Raw genomic sequence first — 24,389 nt, forward strand, 5'->3', positions numbered from 1 at the left:
CTGATAGGGAACAGACTAGTAGTGTCATCTGATAGGGAACAGACTAGTAGTGTCATCTGATAGGGAACAGACTAGTAGTGTCATCTGATAGGGAACAGACTAGTAGTGTCATCTGATAGGGAACAGACTAGTAGTGTCATCTGATAGGGAACAGACTAGTAGTGTCAGAAGGTCATCTGATAGGGAATAGACTAGTAGTGTCATCTGATAGGGAACAGACTAGTAGTGTCATCTGATAGGGAACAGACTAGTAGTGTCATCTGATAGGGAACAGACTAGTAGTGTCATCTGATAGGGAACAGACTAGTAGTGTCATCTGATAGGGAACAGACTAGTAGTGTCATCTGATAGGGAACAGACTAGTAGTGTCATCTGATAGGGAACAGACTAGTAGTGTCATCTGATAGGGAACAGACTAGTAGTGTCAGAAGGTCATCTGATAGGGAATAGACTAGTAGTGTCATCTGATAGGGAACAGACTAGTAGTGTCATCTGATAGGGAACAGACTAGTAGTGTCATCTGATAGGGAACAGACTAGTAGTGTCATCTGATAGGGAACAGACTAGTAGTGTCATCTGATAGGGAACAGACTAGTAGTGTCATCTGATAGGGAACAGACTAGTAGTGTCATCTGATAGGGAACAGACTAGTAGTGTCAGAAGGTCATCTGATAGGGAACAGACTAGTGGTGTCGGAAGGTCATCTGATAGGGAACAGACTAGTAGTGTCAGAAGGTCATCTGATAGGGAACAGACTAGTAGTGTCGGAAGGTCATCTGATAGGGAACAGACTAGTAGTGTTGGAAGGTCATCTGATAGGGAACAGACTAGTAGTGTCAGAAGGTCATCTGATAGGGAACAGACTAGTAGTGTCAGAAGGTCATCTGATAGGGAACAGACTAGTAGTGTCGGAAGGTCATCTGATAGGGAACAGACTAGTAGTGTCAGAAGGTCATCTGATAGGGAACAGACTAGTAGTGTCAGAAGATCATCTGATAGGGAACAGACTAGTAGTGTCAGAAGGTCATCTGATAGGGAACAGACTAGTAGTGTCAGAAGGTCATCTGATAGGGAACAGACTAGTAGTGTCAGAAGGTCATCTGATAGGGAACAGACTAGTAGTGTCAGAAGGTCATCTGATAGGGAACAGACTAGTAGTGTCAGAAGGTCATCTGATAGGGAACAGACTAGTAGTGTCGGAAGGTCATCTGATAGGGAACAGACTAGTAGTGTCAGAAGGTCATCTGATAGGGAACAGACTAGTAGTGTCAGAAGGTCATCTGATAGGGAACAGACTAGTAGTGTCAGAAGGTCATCTGATAGGGAACAGACTAGTAGTGTCAGAAGGTCATCTGATAGGGAACAGACTAGTAGTGTCAGAAGGTCATCTGATAGGGAACAGACTAGTAGTGTCAGAAGGTCATCTGATAGGGAACAGACTAGTAGTGTCAGAAGGTCATCTGATAGGGAACAGACTAGTAGTGTCGGAAGGTCATCTGATAGGGAACAGACTAGTAGTGTCAGAAGGTCATCTGATAGGGAACAGACTAGTAGTGTCAGAAGGTCATCTGATAGGGAACAGACTAGTAGTGTCGGAAGGTCATCTGATAGGGAACAGACTAGTAGTGTCGGAAGGTCATCTGATAGGGAACAGACTAGTAGTGTCGGAAGGTCATCTGATAGGGAACAGACTAGTAGTGTCAGAAGGTCATCTGATAGGGAACAGACTAGTGGTGTCAGAAATCTGATAGGGAACAGACTAGTAGTGTCAGAAGGTCATCTGATAGGGAACAGACTAGTAGTGTCGGAAGGTCATCTGATAGGGAACAAACTAGTAGTGTCAGAAGGTCATCTGATAGGGAACAGACTAGTAGTGTCGGAAGGTCATCTGATAGGGAACAGACTAGTGGTGTCAGAAGGTCATCTGATAGGGAACAGACTAGTGGTGTCGGAAGGTCATCTGATAGGGAACAGACTAGTAGTGTCGGAAGGTCATCTGATAGGGAACAGACTAGTAGTGTCAGAAGGTCATCTGATAGGGAACAGACTAGTAGTGTCGGAAGGTCATCTGATAGGGAACAGACTAGTAGTGTCAGAAGGTCATCTGATAGGGAACAGACTAGTAGTGTCGGAAGGTCATCTGATAGGGAACAGACTAGTAGTGTCAGAAGGTCATCTGATAGGGAACAGACTAGTAGTGTCGGAAGGTCATCTGATAGGGAACAGACTAGTAGTGTCAGAAGGTCATCTGATAGGGAACAGACTAGTAGTGTCAGAAGGTCATCTGATAGGGAACAGACTAGTAGTGTCAGAAGGTCATCTGATAGGGAACAGACTAGTAGTGTCGGAAGGTCATCTGATAGGGAACAGACTAGTAGTGTCAGAAGGTCATCTGATAGGGAACAGACTAGTAGTGTCAGAAGGTCATCTGATAGGGAACAGACTAGTAGTGTCAGAAGGTCATCTGATAGGGAACAGACTAGTAGTGTCGGAAGGTCATCTGATAGGGAACAGACTAGTAGTGTCATCTGATAGGGAACAGACTAGTAGTGTCATCTGATAGGGAACAGACTAGTAGTGTCATCTGATAGGGAACAGACTAGTAGTGTCATCTGATAGGGAACAGACTAGTAGTGTCATCTGATAGGGAACAGACTAGTAGTGTCATCTGATAGGGAACAGACTAGTAGTGTCAGAAGGTCATCTGATAGGGAACAGACTAGTGGTGTCGGAAGGTCATCTGATAGGGAACAGACTAGTAGTGTCAGAAGGTCATCTGATAGGGAACAGACTAGTAGTGTCGGAAGGTCATCTGATAGGGAACAGACTAGTAGTGTTGGAAGGTCATCTGATAGGGAACAGACTAGTAGTGTCAGAAGGTCATCTGATAGGGAACAGACTAGTAGTGTCAGAAGGTCATCTGATAGGGAACAGACTAGTAGTGTCGGAAGGTCATCTGATAGGGAACAGACTAGTAGTGTCAGAAGGTCATCTGATAGGGAACAGACTAGTAGTGTCAGAAGATCATCTGATAGGGAACAGACTAGTAGTGTCAGAAGGTCATCTGATAGGGAACAGACTAGTAGTGTCAGAAGGTCATCTGATAGGGAACAGACTAGTAGTGTCAGAAGGTCATCTGATAGGGAACAGACTAGTAGTGTCAGAAGGTCATCTGATAGGGAACAGACTAGTAGTGTCAGAAGGTCATCTGATAGGGAACAGACTAGTAGTGTCGGAAGGTCATCTGATAGGGAACAGACTAGTAGTGTCAGAAGGTCATCTGATAGGGAACAGACTAGTAGTGTCAGAAGGTCATCTGATAGGGAACAGACTAGTAGTGTCAGAAGGTCATCTGATAGGGAACAGACTAGTAGTGTCAGAAGGTCATCTGATAGGGAACAGACTAGTAGTGTCAGAAGGTCATCTGATAGGGAACAGACTAGTAGTGTCAGAAGGTCATCTGATAGGGAACAGACTAGTAGTGTCAGAAGGTCATCTGATAGGGAACAGACTAGTAGTGTCGGAAGGTCATCTGATAGGGAACAGACTAGTAGTGTCAGAAGGTCATCTGATAGGGAACAGACTAGTAGTGTCAGAAGGTCATCTGATAGGGAACAGACTAGTAGTGTCGGAAGGTCATCTGATAGGGAACAGACTAGTAGTGTCGGAAGGTCATCTGATAGGGAACAGACTAGTAGTGTCGGAAGGTCATCTGATAGGGAACAGACTAGTAGTGTCAGAAGGTCATCTGATAGGGAACAGACTAGTGGTGTCAGAAATCTGATAGGGAACAGACTAGTAGTGTCAGAAGGTCATCTGATAGGGAACAGACTAGTAGTGTCGGAAGGTCATCTGATAGGGAACAAACTAGTAGTGTCAGAAGGTCATCTGATAGGGAACAGACTAGTAGTGTCGGAAGGTCATCTGATAGGGAACAGACTAGTGGTGTCAGAAGGTCATCTGATAGGGAACAGACTAGTGGTGTCGGAAGGTCATCTGATAGGGAACAGACTAGTAGTGTCGGAAGGTCATCTGATAGGGAACAGACTAGTAGTGTCAGAAGGTCATCTGATAGGGAACAGACTAGTAGTGTCGGAAGGTCATCTGATAGGGAACAGACTAGTAGTGTCAGAAGGTCATCTGATAGGGAACAGACTAGTAGTGTCGGAAGGTCATCTGATAGGGAACAGACTAGTAGTGTCAGAAGGTCATCTGATAGGGAACAGACTAGTAGTGTCGGAAGGTCATCTGATAGGGAACAGACTAGTAGTGTCAGAAGGTCATCTGATAGGGAACAGACTAGTAGTGTCAGAAGGTCATCTGATAGGGAACAGACTAGTAGTGTCAGAAGGTCATCTGATAGGGAACAGACTAGTAGTGTCGGAAGGTCATCTGATAGGGAACAGACTAGTAGTGTCAGAAGGTCATCTGATAGGGAACAGACTAGTAGTGTCAGAAGGTCATCTGATAGGGAACAGACTAGTAGTGTCAGAAGGTCATCTGATAGGGAACAGACTAGTAGTGTCGGAAGGTCATCTGATAGGGAACAGACTAGTAGTGTCAGAAGGTCATCTGATAGGGAACAGACTAGTAGTGTCGGAAGGTCATCTGATAGGGAAGAGACTAGTAGTGTCAGAAGGTCATCTGATAGGGAACAGACTAGTAGTGTCAGAAGGTCATCTGATAGGGAACAGACTAGTAGTGTCGGAAGGTCATCTGATAGGGAACAGACTAGTAGTGTCAGAAGGTCATCTGATAGGGAACAGACTAGTAGTGTCGGAAGGTCATCTGATAGGGAACAGACTAGTGGTGTCAGAAGGTCATCTGATAGGGAACAGACTAGTGGTGTCGGAAGGTCATCTGATAGGGAACAGACTAGTAGTGTCGGAAGGTCATCTGATAGGGAACAGACTAGTAGTGTCAGAAGGTCATCTGATAGGGAACAGACTAGTGGTGTCGGAAGGTCATCTGATAGGGAAGAGACTAGTAGTGTCAGAAGGTCATCTGATAGGGAACAGACTAGTAGTGTCAGAAGGTCATCTGATAGGGAACAGACTAGTAGTGTCGGAAGTTCATCTGATAGGGAACAGACTAGTAGTGTCAGAAGGTCATCTGATAGGGAACAGACTAGTAGTGTCGGAAGGTCATCTGATAGGGAACAGACTAGTAGTGTCGGAAGGTCATCTGATAGGGAACAGACTAGTAGTGTCAGAAGGTCATCTGATAGGGAACAGACTAGTGGTGTCAGAAGGTCATCTGATAGGGAACAGACTAGTGGTGTCGGAAGGTGGGTGAGATTGTTGTCATCTAATAGGGAACAGACTAGTGGTGTCGGAAGGTGGGTGAGATTGTTGTCATCTGATAGGGAACAGACTAGTAGTGTCGGAAGGTGGGTGAGATTGTTGTCATCTGATAGGGAACAGACTAGTAGTGTCAGAAGGTGGGTGAGATTGTTGTCATCTTATAGGGAACAGACTAGTGGTGTCAGAAGGTCATCTGATAGGGAACAGACTAGTGGTGTCGGAAGGTGGGTGAGATTGTTGTCATCTGATAGGGAACAGACTAGTAGTGTCGGAAGGAGGGTGAGATTGTTGTCATCTGATAGGGAACAGACTAGTAGTGTCAGAAGGTGGGTGAGATTGTTGGCTTCTGCTTGTCGGGTCAGGAGGAGTAAAGGCTTTGACAAGGCTGTACATCTGATGTGCAAAAAGGCCCGTCCCTTGTAGTTTGGAATTGAGTTCATTCATGAGGGCCATGATGTCTGCGTTGAAGGCAAAATCAGTCAACCAGTTGAAGGAAATCCACATATTTTCCTTTCATTTGGAAAAACTCCCCAATGTATGACTTCAGGTCCCAGACCCTTTTAAGCACCTTCCCCAAACTCAGCCATCTCACGTTTGTGTGGTAGGGGAGATCTGCATGACCTGGCTCTGTCTCTTCCAACAGTGAGACAAACTGCCTGTGGTTTTAAAGATTTTGCTCTTATGAAGTTAACCACTTTAGTGACTGTATCCACAAAATGGCTCATTTTCAGAACACATTGACAGAGCACCTCCTGATGCAATGCAGGAAAATGATTTTCTGTTCTGGGTTCAGCCCAGCTACATGATCTTGTATCCTTTTCAAAAGGCCAATGTTTTTTCCTGTCAAGTTTGGGCACCCATCAGTGGTCACGCTGGACACATCATCAAAACTCAGTCCCAGCTTTGCCCCACACTTATTAACCTCCTCTAATAAATCTTTCCCTGCGGTTGTGTTCTTCATTGACGACACTGAAGCAAGCTCCTCTGTAATGTCAAAGTCTGTGCGGTTATGTCTGGTAAGAATATCAACAACTGCACCGTGTCACGTGCATCACTGCTCTCATCCAGGGCCAAGGAGAAATAGGTGAAATCCTTGACTTTGTCTTTCAACTGTTGATCCATATTCTCTGCGGTGTCCTCAACACGCTGTGTTACTGTTCGTCTTGACAGGGAAACATTTTCAAACAGCTCTTTCTTGTCGGGGCAAAGTATTGCTTCAGATTCAATTGCTATGTTTTGCAATTTTGTGGGACAGTACATGGCTAGCTCTCGCAATTCTGTAGTTTGCTGAATACAGTTTTGTGAAAAGTCCTTGCTGCTTTTGCAACTGAGAACTCTTTCAATGCACTTGCTGTCTGCTCAGAAGACGTATTCCTGCATGCTTCGCCTGGAAGTGTCGGGACAAGTTGTATTCTTTCAAGACAGCAAATTCATTCCGTCTGAGTCCTTTAGGTGCCTTTTGGCAAACTCTAAGAGGGCTGTCATGTGCCTTTTACTGAGGAGTGGCTTCAGTCTGGCCACTCTACCATCGAGGCCTGATTGGTGGAGTACTGTAGAGATGGTTGTCCTTCTGGAATGTTCTCCCATATCCACAGAGGAACTCTGGAGCTCTGTCAGAGTGACCATTGGGTTCTTCGTCACCTCCCTGACCAAGGCGCTTCTTTCACCATTGCTCAGTTTGGCCGGGCGGCCAGCTCTAGGAGGAGTCTGGTGGTTCCAAACTTCTGGAGGCCACTATGTTCTTTGGGACCTTCAATCCTGCAGAATTGTTTTGGTTCTCTTCCCCAGATCTGTGCCTCGACACAATCCTGAGCTCTATTGACAATTCCTTCGACCTCATGGCTTGGTGTTTGTTCTGACATGCACTGTCAAATGTTGGACCTTATATAGACAGGTGTGTACCTTTTCCAAATCATGTCCAATCAATTGAATTTACCACAGGTGGACTCCAATCAAGTTGTAGAAACATCAAGGATGATCAATGGAAACAGGATGCACCTGAGCTCAATTTCAAGTCTCATAGCAAAGGATCTGAATACTTATGTAAACAAGGTATTTTTTTTAAATACATTTGCAAAAATAATCTAAACCTGTCCATGCGCCATTGCCTATAGATCTAGTACAATGAACAGCCATGTCACAGTGGCTGAACACACTGCGTACAGGGACATGATCTGAAACTAATCTGATAACATGTAATCCCATTTATAATGCTACTTACCGCTATAGACATGCTAATGAAGGAGATATAGCCCACAGTAATGCAGGAGATATAGCCCACAGTAATGCAGGATATATAGCCCACAGTTATGCAGGAGATATAGCCCACAGTAATGCAGGAGATATAGCCCACAGTAATGCAGGAGATATAGCCCACAGTAATGCAGGAGATATAGCCCACAGTTATGCAGGAGATATAGCCCACAGTAATGCAGGAGATATAGCCCACAGTAATGCAGGAGATATAGCCCACAGTAATGCAGGAGATATAGCCCACAGTAATGCAGGAGATATAGCCCACAGTAATGCAGGATATATAGCCCACAGTTATGCAGGAGATATAGCCCACAGTAATGCAGGAGATATAGCCCACAGTAATGCAGGAGATATAGCCTACAGTAATGCAGGAGATATAGCCCACAGTAATGCAGGAGATATAGCCCACAGTAATGCAGGAGATATAGCCCACAGTAATGCAGGATATATAGCCCACAGTTATGCAGGAGATATAGCCCACAGTAATGCAGGAGATATAACCCACAGTAATGCAGGAGATATAGCCCACAGTAATGCAGGAGATATAGCCCACAGTAATGCAGGAGATATAGCCCACAGTAATGCAGGAGATATAGCCCACAGTAATGCAGGATATATAGCCCACAGTTATGCAGGAGATATAGCCCACAGTAATGCAGGAGATATAACCCACAGTAATGCAGGAGATATAGCCCACAGTAATGCAGGAGATATAGCCCACAGTAATGCAGGAGATATAGCCCACAGTAATGCAGGAGATATAGCCCACAGTAATGCAGGAGATATAGCCCACAGTAATGCAGGAGATATAGCCCACAGTAATGCAGGAGATATAGCCCACAGTAATGAAGGAGATATAGCCCACAGTAATGCAGGAGATATAGCCTACAGCAAAGGGTTTGAATACTTATGTAAATACGGTATTTCTATTTTTTTTTTATAAAAAATCTAAACCTGTTTTCACTTTGTCATTATGAGGTATTGTGTGTAAATTGATGAGGAAAAACATCAACTGAATCCATTTTAGAATAAGGCTGTAACGTAACAAAATGTGGAAAAGGGGAGGGGTCTGAATACTTCCCGAATTCACTGTACAATATAACATCGTCGTTGTATCTCAATCATTGTAATGTGGTTAACCTTAAAAATTCTAAATTAAAATTCTTAAAATCGAAAAGATCAAATTCAACCAGAAAGCGCCCTTAGATCGTGGGAAAAGGCCGCACTTGACCAGTCCCACGGTGAATGGCTAAGCCCACTACGCTATGACACAGAAACTCACATCAACACCTTTGTCAGAAAACACTGTGAAACTAAGAATGTATGCTATAGCTAGCATTCAAGAAGAAACTGACTGAATGGCTCAAAAACAACCCAACCTTATGCTCTCCAAATGGACGTTAGCTGTGAGCGCCGAGATGCCCATGCATTGACTTTAGTTCGATACTTCTCGGGGGATGCTATTCGTGAGGACATATTGTTCTGCCTCACGATTACCGAGCAAGAAACGGATGTTCAGTGTGCTGCGTTGTTATATTGACGAAAATATTCACGGGATCGAATGGTGGGCTTTTGCACAGATGAGGCTCCATCGATCATAGGACGGCAGACAGGCCTCTGCACTCTAGTTATGAATGTGTGTCCCTCTGCCATATGGACACATTGTATGTATGATACACCCTCTGAGCTGTAATGGGTTCACCGAGAGCAACTGGCGGCAAAAGAGCTGAGCGCAGAACTCGGAGATACGCAGCAGGTAACATCGATTGTAAACTACATCAAACCACATCCACTGCCCATAAAACTACGTGGAGATCTGCGATCAGAGCCTGATGATGTTCTATTTCATGCCGAGGCTTGGTGGTGATTGTGGGGGAGTGTTGGAAATATTTTTTTGCATTGAGGAAAAAAGAAAAAAAAGTACTTGATTGAATTGGTGAAAAAGAGAAAATGTGTCTCCATTGTAACAGACATTATTTGGTAAAGTAAACAAACTGAACGCAATTATGGAAATACTAAACATTCTACAGGTGAGTGACCGAATCAGTCACCGTCTTTCAAAAGTGAACCACGCCCCCCTTGGCGGTGCATGTTTCTAACAGAAAACAAGCGTCAGTAAGTGTCCCATACGATTGATGACTGATCACCTCAAACGCTTGGAAGAGCACTTTGGGACCTTCTTCCCAATCTGTTTGACTGTGATCCTGGCTCAGTTGGCATGCCGGTAAGTGAAATCGAGCAGCTGATCGAATTCTGCAGACAACGTAGTCACAGGTCACTACGGAATAGTTTTTTTTTTGTTTCTCACTCAAAGGGAATACTGACGTCTCCCTCTGAACATTAATGCAGCATTCAATACAGAACTCGGGAAATCTCATACTTCCGACTTCAGTGCATTCAAGACAACTGGGAACTCTGGGGGGGACGGGACGGGACGTTGAGAAGTTCCTACACGACATGCATCAAGCCACGCTAATCTCATTAGTGGTGGTGAGATAAGAGACAATATGTATAAATATATATAAATATAAAAATATATAAAATAAGAATTTGTTCTTAACTGACTTGCCTAGTTAAATAAAGGTAAAAAAAAAAAAAAAAAAAAAAAAAAAAAAAAAAAAATGTCAGACTAATTGACTGACAGCCCCCAATTAAAAAAACAACATTGGGGTCCGCCTGAATTTTCACAACGTGTCGTTGAGTCTCCTACACACACACACACACACACACGCAGGAACACACATACAACACAATCTCAGAGAAACACACACACAGAGCATTTTGATGAAGAAGATTCTCCATTCTTCCTAATCTCCCAGCTCATAGTAAACAGGCTGTTCAGCTGTGCCCACTTTGACAGGACGACATCTTTGATTGAATACTTCTTCTAATGGGATTAGTGCTAGAGGATTTGTGTGTGTGTGTGTGTGTCACTACAAACGAGGAGCATTACGTAAGGATAACACAAAACACAACAGATCATACACAGCTCTCCCCCTCTCAGCCAGGTCACTCCAGATCCGAAGTGATCTCTCTCTCTCTCCCCCTCTCAGCCAGGTCACTCCAGATCCAAAGTGATCTCTCTCTCTCTCCTCTCTCTCTCTCCCTCTCAGCCAGGTCACTCCAGATCCAAAGTGATCTCTCTCTCTCTCTCCCTCTCAGCCAGGTCACTCCAGATCCAAAGTGATCTCTCTCTCTCTCCTCTCCTCTCTCTCTCTCTCTCTCTCTCTCTCTCTCTCTCGTGTCATAGATGGTACATTGACTATCGTGTATGTGTCATGTCTGACTGATGTACCCTGGTGTCCCAATCACTCAGCCATGACACACTCATATATAGATCTTCCCTACACAGACACACACACACACACATACACATACACTCAAATAGATCTTCGCTCCCTCCTACACCCCTCCCCTCTCCAAGTCATTCTCCAGTGGGCCAATCAAATCTGACCGGCATTTTATCATTCTAGGATTAGATTGGACAACACATGCACACAGTCACACTTACACAAAGAATACTAAGTCAGGTCTAGGACATTCTGCAGAAAAACAACTATTCCATTAGTGTAGAATATGAAAAATATGCAAATATGACACATAGGCATACAGCATAAAATACAGACATCAACCAACCGAATGTATTTTATAAAGCCCTTTTTACCTCCAGAGGTGTCACAAAGTGCTTTACAGACACCCTGCCTAAAACCCCAGAGAGCAAGCAATGCAGGTGCAGTGGTATCTGTGACTAGGAAAAACTCCCTAGAAAGGCTGGAAGAAACCTAGAGAGGAACCAGGCTCCAAGGGGTGGGCAGTGCCAGGTGGAGATACTGACTATGTCATGTTTATAGCCACTTCATACACAAATATAAACATTAATTTCAACCTCTTACTGACAGTTGTGCCTGTTTCACTTGATGTATTGTTGTCTCTATCTGCTTGCCCTTTGTGCTGTTGTCTGTGCCCAATAATGCTTGTACCATGTTTTGTGCTGCTACCATGTTGTGCTGCTGCCCTGTTGTGTTGCTACCATGTTGTTGTCATGTGTTGCTGCCTTGCTATGTTGTTGTCTTAGGTCTCTCTTTATGCAGTCTCTCTTTTCGTGATGTTTTGTCCTATATTTGTATTTATCCCATCTCCCCCGCGCCGCAGGAGGCCTTCTGCCTTTTGGTAGGCCGTCGTTGTAAATAAGAATTTGTTCCTAACTGACTTTCCATTCCAGTTTTGTCTACAAATTAATAATTTATCTGATTTGATTTAGTCCTATTGTTGAACTCTGATATTTGGTTGAGGAGAGAAGAAGTGAATCCAACATATAAATGTTGTATTTATAGACAAACTGGAATTAAATCCAGATTAAATATCCTGACTTTTTAAATCAACCGGAGCTGGAAACCTTAGGCCTACTGTACGGTCTGTTTTAAACAACAGCTGTTGATGACTTTGCAAATGGTATATAGGCCTAAATAGCATAAATTGAAGATTGATAAAGTATGGTTACATTTCAATGAATTCGATACCAACAGTGAATCTATTTAGTTGTTAAGAGGATATCTCTCAATCATTCTCACGGTAGCACATTGGTAATAGTCAGTAACAAATAGTTAAGCAGAGCTGAATGGGAGAACAAACGGTACCTGTAGATAGGTCAACTCTCCAGTAGGAGGTGCTGCCCAGACTAGGATACAAACACTATTTGAAATGTAGTGACATGATTTCAGGTACAGACAACATAGCTAGGGCTTTATTTTCTTAAAAAAAAATGTTTAAATACATTTTAAACCAAAAAAACTTCTGTTACGGATTAGCCAGGAAAGCTAAAGAAAAACCCGAATGTGTCAGAACATAATGACGAACACACGGCAGTCCAACAGAAGCAGGAGAACATTTTCTCCGTTTTCAGAAGCCGAATGCAGCAGCAGCAGGACGGACGGTTTATTAGACTTGTGTAAGAGTTCATTACTCCCTCTAGGCTCTACTAATTATTTCAACTGTTGTGAGAGCCTCTAGCAAAGGCTGTGTTTATCTGCCTTTAGGGCTTTTTCATTCAGCTTTTCTCACACAGTAGAGCACACTGCTAGCCTCTGGGGAATACTCTCTTCTTCTCACAGGGCTCTGTTCTCTGGTCTCTGTCTGAGGGAGATAGAGGCACCCAAACACACAGATCCGTACTTCACTGCGTTAAGGAAGAAAAGTAAATGAACACTCAACTTTCCTCAAGGCTGTTTGTTTGTGTGTGTGTGTGTACGCGTGTACGTGTGTGTGTGTGTGTACGCGTGTACCTGTGTGTGTGTGTGTACGCGTGTACGTGTGTGTGTGTGTACGCGTGTACGTGTGTGTGTGTGTACGTGTGTGTGTGTGTACGCGTGTACGTGTGTGTGTGTGTGTGTACGCGTGTACGTGTGTGTGTGTGTACGCGTGTACGTGTGTGTGTGCGCGCACATGCTTGCATGTTTAAATGGAACACGTTAAATAAGATATGCCTTTGTCTTTTTCTCTAACTAAACAACACAGTCAATATACCCTGAAGGAAAGTCAAAGAACTCACTGACATTATCTGGTTATGTCAATAGCAGCCAGATTGTGGGATTGAGTCATCTGTACGAGGGGTTCATATTTTTCTGGCATTTTACAAATGTTCCATCCCGAGAATAAATCACTTTTCTCCCAGGTAACCTGGTATTTCCCTCCAAAACCGGAAGTGTCATTTCAGAAGCATTATAATGCATTATAAAGTGTTTATAAACCATATTAATATGTCTAGATTTGATTAGAGCTTTGATCAGCATGAAAACTCCAAGCTGATGCTACCTGAGCCTGATGAGACATATATTAAATACATTTAATGAGACATATATTAAATACAATTAATGAGACATATTAAATAGAATTAATGAGACATATATTAAATACATTTAATGACACATATATTAAATTCATTTAATGAGACATATATTAAATACATTTAATGAGACATATATTAAATACATTTAATGAGACATATTAAATACATTTAATGACACATATATTAAATACAATTAATGAGACATCTATTAAATACATTTAATGAGACATCTATTAAATACATTTAATGAGACATATTAAATACATTTAATGACACATATATTAAATACAATTAATGAGACATCTATTAAATACATTTAATGAGACATATTAAATACATTTAATGACACATATATTAAATACATTTAATGAGACATATATTAAATACATTTAATGAGACATATATTAAATACATTTAATGAGACATATATTAAATACATTTAATGAGACATATATTAAATACAATTAATGAGACATCTATTAAATACATTTAATGAGACATATATTAAATACATTTAATGAGACATATATTAAATACATTTAATGAGACATATATTAAATACAATTAATGAGACATATTAAATACAATTAATGAGACATATTAAATACAATTAATGAGACATATTAAATACAATTAATGAGACATATTAAATACAATTAATGAGACATATATTAAATACAATTAATGAGACATATTAAATACAATTAATGAGACATATTAAATAGAATTAATGAGACATATATTAAATACAATTAATGAGACATCTATTAAATACATTTAATGACACATCTATCAACTACATTTAATGACACATATATTCAATTAATTTAATGAGACATATATTCAATTAATTTAATGAGACATATATTAAATACATTTCATTAATCATTCATTCATTAATTGATGTCCATTAATCACGGTACTCCATTCTGTTTGTTTATTTATATATATATATATATATATATATATATATATATATATATTTTATAATCTGTCGGCCCCAGCCGTGAACTCAGGCCCTGTGTGTAGTTAACTGACCCTCTCTGACCAGTCATCGCCATTTTACCTGTTGTTGTTTTAGCTGATCAGCTGTTGTTGTGTTAGTTAGCTCTCTAAATCAACATCTGTGATTACTTTATGCCTCGCTGTATGTCTCTCTCATATGTCAATATGCCTTGTATACTGTTGTTTAGGTTAGTTATCATTGTTTTAGTTTACTGCGGAGCCCCTAGTTCCACTCATTATACCTCTGATACCTCCTTTGTCCCACCTCTCACACATGCGGTGACTTCACCCATTATAACCAGCTTATCCAGAGATACAACCTCTCTTATCATCACTCAGTGCCTGGGCTTACCTCTGCTGTACCCGTACCCCACCATACCCCTGTCTGCACATTATGCCCTGAATCTATTCTACCATGCCCAGAAATCTGCTCCTTTTATTCTTTATCTACAACGTTCTAGGCGACCAGTTTTGATAGCCTTTAGCCGTACCCTCATCCTACTCCTCCTCTGTTCCTCGGATGATGTGGAGGTAAACCCAGGCCCTGCGTGTCCCCAGGCACCCTCATTTGTTGACTTCTGTGATCAAAAAAGCCTTGGTTTCATGCATGTGAACATCAGAAGCCTCCTCCCTGAGTTTGTTTTACTCACTGATTTAGCACACTCCACCAACCCTGATGTCCTAGCCGTGTCTGAATCCTGGCTTAGGAAGGCCACCAACAATTCTGAGATTTCCATACACAACTACAACATTTTCCGTCAAGATAGAACTGCCAAAGGGGGAGGAGTTTCAATCTCCTGCAGAGATAGCCTGCAAAGTTCTGTCATACTTTCCAGGTCTATTCCCAATCAGTTTGAACTTCTAATTTTAAAAATGAACCTCTCCAGAAATAAGTCTCTCACTGTTGCCGCCTGCTATCGACCCCCCTCCGCTCCCAGCTGTGCCCTGGACACCATTTGTGAATTGATCGCCCCCCATCTAGCTTCAGAGTTTGTTCTGTTAGGTGATCTAAACTGGGATATGCTTAACACCCCGGCAGTCCTACAATCTAAGCTAGATACCCTCAATCTCACACAAATCATCAAGGAACCCACCAGGTACAACCCTAAATCCGTTAACATGGGCACCCTCATAGACATTATCCTGACCAACTTGCCCTCCAACTTGCCCTTGGCCGCCACAGGAAAGGAAGACCCAGGGGTACCTCTGCTGCAGATGACAAGTTCATTAGAGTTACCAGCCTCAGATTGCAGCCCAAATAAATGCTTCACGCAGTTCAAGTAACGGACACATCTCAACATCAACTGTTCAGGGGAGACTGTGTGAATCAGGCCTTCATGGTCGATTTGCTGCAAATAAACCATTACTAAAGGACACCAATAAGAAGAAGAGACTTGCTTGGGCCAAGAAACATAGGCAATGGACATTAGACCGGTGGAAATTTGTTCTTTGGTCTGGAGTCGAAATTTGAGATTCTTGGTTTCAACCACTGTCTTTGAGACGCGGTGTGTGTAAACGGATGATCTCCGCATTTGCATTTCCCACCATAAAGCATGGAGGTGGTGTGATGGTGTTTCGCTGGTGACACGGTCTGTGATTTATTTAGAATTCAAGACACACTTAACCAGCATGTCTACCACAGCATTCTGCAGCGATGCTCCTTCCCATCTGGTTTGGGCTTAGTGGGACTATCATTTGTTTTTCAACAGAACAATGACCCAACATACCTCCAGGCTGTGTAAGGGCTATTTTACCAAGTAGGAGAGTTATGGAGTGCTGCATCAGATGACCCGTCCTCCACAATCCCCTCAACAAAATTAAGATGGTTTGGGATGAGTCGGACCGCAGAGTGAAGGAGAAGCAGCCAACAAGTGCTCAGCATATGTGGGAACTCCTTCAAGACTGTTGGAAAATCATTCCAGGTGAAGCTGGTTGAGAGAATGCCAATAGTGTGCAAAGCTGTCTTCGTGACAAAGGGTGGCTATTTTGAATCTCAAATATAAAATATATTTTGATTTGTTTTAGCCTTAGTCCCACCCATCTCTTTAATAATTAATGTGAGGCCATGTGGTAAACACGCTATATAAAATAAAATCTAAGTTTATTTGTCACATGCACAGCATACAGAAGGTGTAAACGGTACAGTGATAGTACTTGCATAGCAATATCAAAAACAGAAAAAGTGTCCAGATAAAGATATTTTATTCATATTTGATCATTATTAGGTGATGCTTACCCGAAACCCTTGTCTAAATTGATGGGTCATGTGAAAGAAAAGCTATAACCCCCCAGCCACATCTAGCTGAGTGGATGGGTCACTATTGTCTAGACATGTACACATGTTCATGAATACAATCGATGTCCGTAATCACCCTGCTAATTTGATGGGTCATGCAATAATCCATCTGAAGTGGAATTCTTTGTTTAGACATGTAGCTAGCTAGGTAGCTAGCTAGATAAATAATGAACCGGCATAACCCCAACTCATACTACTAACAATACAAATATTGTCATAGCTGCAGGTAGCTAAAGCTAACTAAATAGAAAATGCCAATAACTAGCAATGTAAATGGATTTCTGATTCAAATAATATAACTACACAGATCATACATGTAATGTTAGCTAGTGAGCCAGCCATCTAACGTTTGCTAGCTAACTAACAGTACGCTTTAAATTACTTTCTGACTAAATTAGAAACTTACACTACCGGTCAAAAGTTTTAGAACACCTACTCATTCCAGGGTTTTTCTTTATTTTTACTATTTTCTACATTGTACAATAATAGTGAAGACATCAAAACTATGAAGTAACACATATGGAATCATGTAGTAACCAAAAAAGTGTTAAGACGGTGTGAACAATGCTGAATAGGTGAAGACAAAGAAGAACTCTCCAGTAGGTGTACCAAAACATTCAAAGACCATTTTCTCAAAAGTGAGTTTACAAGTTTATCAACTTTCAAAGCATTATTACTTTCCCATTGTTCTTCAACTGCAGTGTATGATATAAAATGTTCTAGCTCTGATTCTCTAATTTTATCCAATGTAAAAAATAAAATAAAAAACATTTTAAATGTTGCTACATAAGACCGAATCGAGGCAGTCGGTCACATATAGGTCTATATATAAGTCTAGAACAGGATTATCTATTTTGAATGCAATTTGAATGGAGTTGATGCAGAAAGAGAGACAGAGAGTGTTAGTGCGTGCGTGCACTGCTTTAAAAGCAACAATATTTGTGTGATAGGCTGTTTCAAAACTCTGCAGCTGCAAATAAAACAATATCAATATTTACCATTAAAAAAACAAGGTGAAGCAAGATGGAAATGGGTAAATTAGACGTGTATTCTGTCTTTATATTAGAATAAACTATGTTATAGCAAATATAGACATACCTGTCACAAGAAAAAAGGTCTACATGCATTGTGAACTGCTGAGATAACATAACATACTGAGATGGGCTGTCTGTCCCCACCCTGAGCGTTGACGATTCATCATGCAGAGGCCGCAGAGAAGACAGATTTAGACATAGCATATAAGTTTAACAGTTCCATTTCACGCCATCTTGTTTATAAATAATGTATTATAATTTACTGGTTTCTCGCAGTTATTTATCCTGGGAAAAGGGAGTGGTTTTGGGCAGTAAATCTTGGGTTCCCGCAATTCAACTATAATCTGTATAAAAAGCCTCTCGGCTTTTCTACTTTGGATGTTAAAAAGTAACTGGAGCATTGTGCTAAAATAGATCCAACCCCCACAAACACACTCAGACAGGAAACACACCATCAGCTCTCATGAAAGAATTTTGCACCATTTCATTAGTTAAAGAAGGAAAAGATGTTCACAGTCTCGAATCCAAGCTTGGTCTCAAATCCAAGCTGTGTGTACCGCTAAAGAACAACTCTGTCCACTGCACACATGATACACGGTGAATCAAACACGAATAAAAATTACATTATTTTGGTATATCTTTTATGATTATTCATTTCCTATAACGCCAGGCAGGCTCTAGTGACTCAGACCCGCTGCTATCTCCTCACAGGATGATTCCCAGCATGCATTGCAAAAACAAATTGACTGCAGAGGCAAGAGAGATTGAGAATCAATATTTCACAACATCCATTCCTTATTCCTCCCCATGGCCACCAGGACAGATATGTCTCCTCTTAAGATGGACAAACTGGTGTATACTGTTCCCTCTCTGCTTCCCACTCGGTTTCCTCTCTTTCTACTCGGTTTCCTCTCTCTGTTTCCTCTCTTTCTACTCGGTTTCCTCCCTCGGTTTCCTCTCTCTTCCCACTCGGTTTCCTCTCTCTGATTCCTCTCTCTTTCTACTTGGTTTCCTCTCTCTGATTCCTCTCTCTTTCTACTTGGTTTCCTCTCTCGGTTTCCTCTCTCTTTGTATTCGGTTTCCTCTCTCTTTGTACTCGGTTTCCTCTCTCTTTGTACTCGGTTTCCTCTCTCTTTCTACTCGGTTTCCTCTCTCTTTCTACTCGGTTTCCTCTCTCTTTCTACTCGGTTTCCTCTCTTTCTACTCGGTTTCCTCTCTCTTTCTACTCGGTTTCCTCTCTCTTTCTACTCGGTTTCCTCTCTCTTTGTACTCGGTTTCCTCTCTCTTTCTACTCGGTTTCCTCTCTCTTTCTACTCGGTTTCCTCTCTTTCTACTCGGTTTCCTCTCTCTTTCTACTCGGTTTCCTCTCTTTCTACTCGGTTTCCTCTCTCGGTTTCCTCTCTCTTTCTACTCGGTTTCCTCTCTCGGTTTCCTCTCTCTTTCTACTCGGTTTCCTCTCTCTTTCTACTCGGTTTCCATTCTGTGTCCTCTCTGCAGATCAAATCAGATTAGGGGTCGTATGTATCAAGCGTCTCAGAGTCGGAGTGCTGATCTAGGACCAGGGCCCCCCTGTCCATGTAATATTAATCAATGTGTGATCTAAAAGGCCAAACTGATCAAGTCAGCAATCGTAATATGAGATGCTCATTAAATACACCACCTGAAAAGCAGCTCAACCTCTCTGGATCAGAAGGAATATCCTACAATTCCATCTGTATTTATTTGGACAGTGAAGCTAAAACGTTTGATTTGTCTCTATACTCCAGCATTTTGGATTTGAGATTAAATGTTTTATATGAGGTGAGGTGACAGTACAGAATGTCAACTTTTATTTGAGGGTATTTTCAGACATATCTGTTTTACATTTACACTTTATGTGTTATAAGTAAATGGACAAATTCACTTGTGTATTACATTTAGTTGAAAGTTAAGTATTTGGTCCCATATTCCTATCACACAATGACTACATCAAGCTTGTGACTGGACAAACTTGTTGGATGCATGTGCTGTTTGATTTGGTTGTTTCAGATGATGTTGTGTAGAATATAAACGGATGGTAAATAATTTGTGCCATTTTGGAGTCACTTTTATTATAAATAAGAATATAATATTTTTCGGAACATTTCTTCATTAATGCCAAGCCCATCTCTTACCTGTTCAACCTGTATCTCCTCTCTGGGGAGGTTCCCATTGCTTGGAAGGCAGCCACGGTTCGTCCTTTATTTAAAGTACGTTCATCTATAGGAGACATAACAAGTCTCCTTCCTGACGGCTGCGTGGTTCCATGGTATTTATACTTGTGTACTATTGTTTGTACAGATGAACGTGGTACCTTCAGGTGTTTGGAAATTGCTCCCAAGGATGAACCAGGCTTGTGGAGGTCTACAATTTTTTTTCTGAGGTCTTGGCTGATTTCTTCTGATTTTCCCATGATGTCAAGCAGAGGAAATTAGTTGGAAGGTAGGCATTGAAATACATCCACAGGTACACCTCCAATTGACTCAAATTATGTCAATTAGCCTATCAGAAGCTTCTAAAGCCATGACATCATTTTCTGGAATTTTCCAAGCTGTTTAAAGGCACAGTCAACGTAGTGTATTTAAACTTCTGACCCACTGGAATTGTGATACAGTGAGTTTTAAGTGAAATAATCTGTCTGCAAACAATTGTTGGAAAAATGACTTGTGTCATGCACAAAGTAGATGTCCTAACCGACTTGCCAAAACTATAGTTTGTTAACAAGAAATGTGTTGCTGTCACGACTCCCACTGAAGGTGTCTCCCCTGCCTGTTCGGGCGGCAGTTGTCGTCGCCGGTCTACGAGCCGCCACCGATCCCTTTGTCCTTTTCTGTTCGTTTGGTCTCATTGGTTGCACCTGTCCCTTATTTTGTTTCTTGATTTATGTCTATTTAAGCCTGCTAGGCCCGCCTAAGTTTGTGCGGGATTGTTCCTCTGTTGGTTTGTGGATGTGTATTTTGTAAAGTCTTTTTTCCGGACTGTTTGGGTCCTGTGTTTGGGCCGTCAGTTTTATGCGCCCAGTAGTTTGGCGTGACCGTTTGTACCAGAATAAAATACTTTTTTCCCGAACCCTCTGCTCTCTGCGCCTGACTCCAAACCCACTACTCCTAGAAGACTCTGACAGAATCCTGCACCGTTTTGGAATGGAGTCAGCAGGAGCAGCTGCACTTCTTCTCCCATCGATGGAGGAGCGTGTCCTCCATCATACGGCCATTCTCCACCGGATCGGGTCGGCAATGGACCAGATGATGGAGAGGATGGACCGCTGGGAGAGGAGTGGCCTCCCTACCTCTTCCACCAGCACCACCTACCCCTCCACCGGCGTCCGGATCCGGTGCCCTCCGTCTGGCGCTCCCCAGGGAGTACGATGGAACGGCGGCTGGGTGCCAGGGGTTCTTACTACAGCTTGAGCTGTCCCTGGCTACCATTCGTCAGATTCCCTCAGGGGAGGAGAGCGTGACCGTCCTCGTCTCCTGTCTGACATGTCGAGCCCTGGAGTGGGCCAACGCAGTGTGGAATGGCCCAGTGTGGAATGGCCCGAGTTCACCCGTTGGTTTCGGGCCGTGTTCGACCACACACCGGAGGTTCGAGCGACAGGTGAACGGCTGTTTCACCTGCGACAGGAGACGAGGAGACGAGGAGCACGCAGGATTTTGCGCTGGAGTTCCGGACCTTGGCCGCCGGGGCGGGGGTGATGGACCACTATCGCTGTAGCCTCCAGGAGGACGTCCGCAGGGAGCTAGCTTGTCGGGACGCCATCCTCTCCCTCGACAAACTGATCAACATGTACATCCGACTGAACAACCTGCTGGCTGCCCGCGGGCGTCCAGAACGGGCCCTGTTGGTTCCACCTCCAGGCCCTCCCGCTCCAATCCCCATGGAGTTAGGGGGGGCCGCATCGGGGGGACCGGAGGAGGAGGCTACTCCTGCACCAGGTGTGGTCGGAGAAGACACACTGCCGATCGGTGCTGGAGGAGCTCGTCTGGGAGTTGGGATGGCAGGCAGAGCACTCCTCGTTCCCCCCAGGTGAGTCAGCACCAGACTCACCCAGAGCTCCCTGTTGGTCATATGTTCTTACTAATGTATTTTTCTGAGTTTTCTCGCTCTCTACTGCATAAGGCGCTAGTCGATTCAGGCGCAGCTGGGAACTTTATGGATCGTGGGCTCGCGTTAAGGCTAGGGTTTCCCCTGGTGTTGTTAGACCAACCTTTCCCCGTGCACTCCTTAGATAGCCGACCATTAGGGTCAGGGCTGGTCGGGGAGACCACGGTTCCACTGGACATGGTGACGCAGGGGGATCATAAGGAGCGGATCAGTCTCTTCCTTATTGATTCACCTGGGTTTCCAGTGGTGCTGGGGATTCCCTGGCTGGCTCATCACAATCCTGAGATTTCATGTAGACAGGGGGCTCTCCGAGGGTGTTCAGAGGAGTGTTCAGGCAGGTGCATAGGAGTTTCGATCGGTGCGACGGCGGTGGAGAGTCCAGACCAGGTTTCCACTGTGCACATTCCCTCGTTGAGGGGTTGAAAAATGAGTTTTAATGACTCCAACCTAAGTCTATGTAAACCTCCGACTTCAACTGTAGATGGGCAGATACTATAAAATGTTCAGTATGAGGCTGCAGATGGCACCAACAGCAGGACAACAGATAGACAAATACTATAAAAACACATTACTCTATAACATACTAAAACACTACGGCCAAGTACCATCTGCCCACTGAGATAGAGCCAGAGCTAACGCTATAGGACCTACAGGTGTGTGTGTGTGTGTGTGTGTGTGAGAGAGATCGCTTGACCAGTCATTTAACAGTTTATTAACTCTGAGGCTAGTTTGTCTCTAGTACCTATAACCTGTAGATGTGACAGTCAACACACGTGAGTGAGTGAGATATAGCAAGAGAGAGGACCCTCCACAGTCAAGTTAATGAGGCATCACAGAACACACACACATTTACAGTATCTCTAGCTAAACATTTCTCTCTATCCAATCAGTGGCTGGTGGAATTCCCTGGGTAAAGGGAAAAGTCTACATTATCATTGTTTCTATCTGGCAGAAAGTCCAACCAAGCTGTTTGATTGGAAGAACAAATTGAAAGTGCAAGATATTTTCAGGACTATAAAGAGGTCAATAAAATATTTGTGCTTATTATTATTTTTTAAATCACCTAAAGTCCTTTGATGAAGGATTTCATGTTGTTAGTTGTTTTTTAAATGTTAAATATAGAACCTCTATTTCCTTCCAGTAAACTCTCAGTAGGTAGCAGAGAAAAAGGTTTACGTTTTATTCCTCGTATCTGCAGGATAAATACAGTATACGTCATCCAACGAAATGCTTACTCGCAGAGTAAGCATTTGGCTAGCGGAGTAGAAGACTTGAAAATAAAAGAGAGCCGCACACTCTAGGAGCTCAGATGCAAAAATGTAATACCAACGTTTCGACAGCCAAGCTGTCTTCATCAGGGTGTAATCACAAACACTGCGGGATGACTCGTTTATATAGTGTCAAAAGACACTTCTCGACAATACAACAGTAAATAATAATCTATTAATAAATAACTATTATAATACGAATATAAAGTAACTGGCTCAGTAGAATAGAATAAACATTTTAGTATAGTTATAATACAGGAAGGCACAATTTATAGTCCAGGAAGGAATATTCAGAGTATACCAACAGGAATGAGGTGGAAGACAGAGACTCACCTTCTAGAACCATCAATGGGTGTGGAGGGCGGTTAGGTGGCTCCCTGGAGCAGAGGTCAGGGTTGGACCCTATGGTTCTGTGGTAATGTGGAGATGGTGTGGTTGAAAGCAACTACTGGAGTCCTTAGACTGGTACAGGCATGTAGGGACAGTGCCTCAGATCACAGCAGCTCCAGCCTACAACACAGACAAGAGGACAACAGATTAGAGGAGAGAGGAAAGAGGATCTATTGAAAGAGAAGAGTGGGTGGAAAAACAGATAAACAGATGAAAATGGGTGTACACACACACACACACACACACACACACGAAAGCACGACAATACAAACAATTGAAACAAGCTATACTGTATATCCCATCGGCAGAGACACACACAGAGAACAGCTCAAGTTTGTCTCTTAGATGACCAATCTGCAGTAATCCTAGCAGAGCCATGGAACAGCAGTGAGAGGCAGAGAGGCCGGCGAGAATCAGCCTCTTCTGTTGTTGTTAAATCTCAGGCTTGATGATGTGACTTCTGTGGCTTTTTGACAGATGAAACAGTGCGACTCTAAACTTGAATTCACATGCGCGCACACATGCACACACACACACACGCACACTCTCATCCAATTTGTCAAGGCAATATGTGATGTCTGTGACTCAATAGAGAGCCGTAACCTAGATTTCCACGGAGCGGATAACAACAGAAAGAGACTAGTCTGGGCTTTGATAAAGTTCCCATCAATTAGATGAGTTGAGCATTCTTTAGATGAGTTGAGACCGAGAGCAGAGCATTCTTTAGATGAGTTGAGACCGAGAGCAGAGCATTCTTTAGATGAGTTGAGACCGAGAGCAGAGCATTCTTTAGATGAGTTGAGAATGAAAGCAGAGCATTCTTTAGATGAGTTGAGACCGAGAGCAGAGCATTCTTTATATGAGTTGCGA

At 42.8% G+C, this 24,389-nt stretch overlaps 1 protein-coding gene across 4 annotated transcripts in view; it reads right to left on the minus strand.

The window, feature by feature from the left end:
* The window catches only part of LOC110535119 (amyloid-beta A4 precursor protein-binding family A member 1), a 132,329-nt gene that overhangs the window by 64,822 nt on the left and 43,118 nt on the right, over positions 1–24,389 (minus strand). For all 4 annotated transcript variants that reach the window (XM_036936393.2, XM_036936391.2, XM_036936392.2 and 1 more), the window contains exon 2: positions 23,463–23,639. The gene's annotated coding sequence lies outside the window, so the exon portion shown is untranslated. The remainder of the gene's footprint in view (positions 1–23,462; positions 23,640–24,389) is intronic.

The sequence above is a fragment of the Oncorhynchus mykiss genome, chromosome 11 (genome assembly GCF_057628025.1).
Source record: "Oncorhynchus mykiss isolate SJ-2025 chromosome 11, ASM5762802v1, whole genome shotgun sequence".
NCBI classification, from domain to species: domain Eukaryota; kingdom Metazoa; phylum Chordata; class Actinopteri; order Salmoniformes; family Salmonidae; genus Oncorhynchus; species Oncorhynchus mykiss.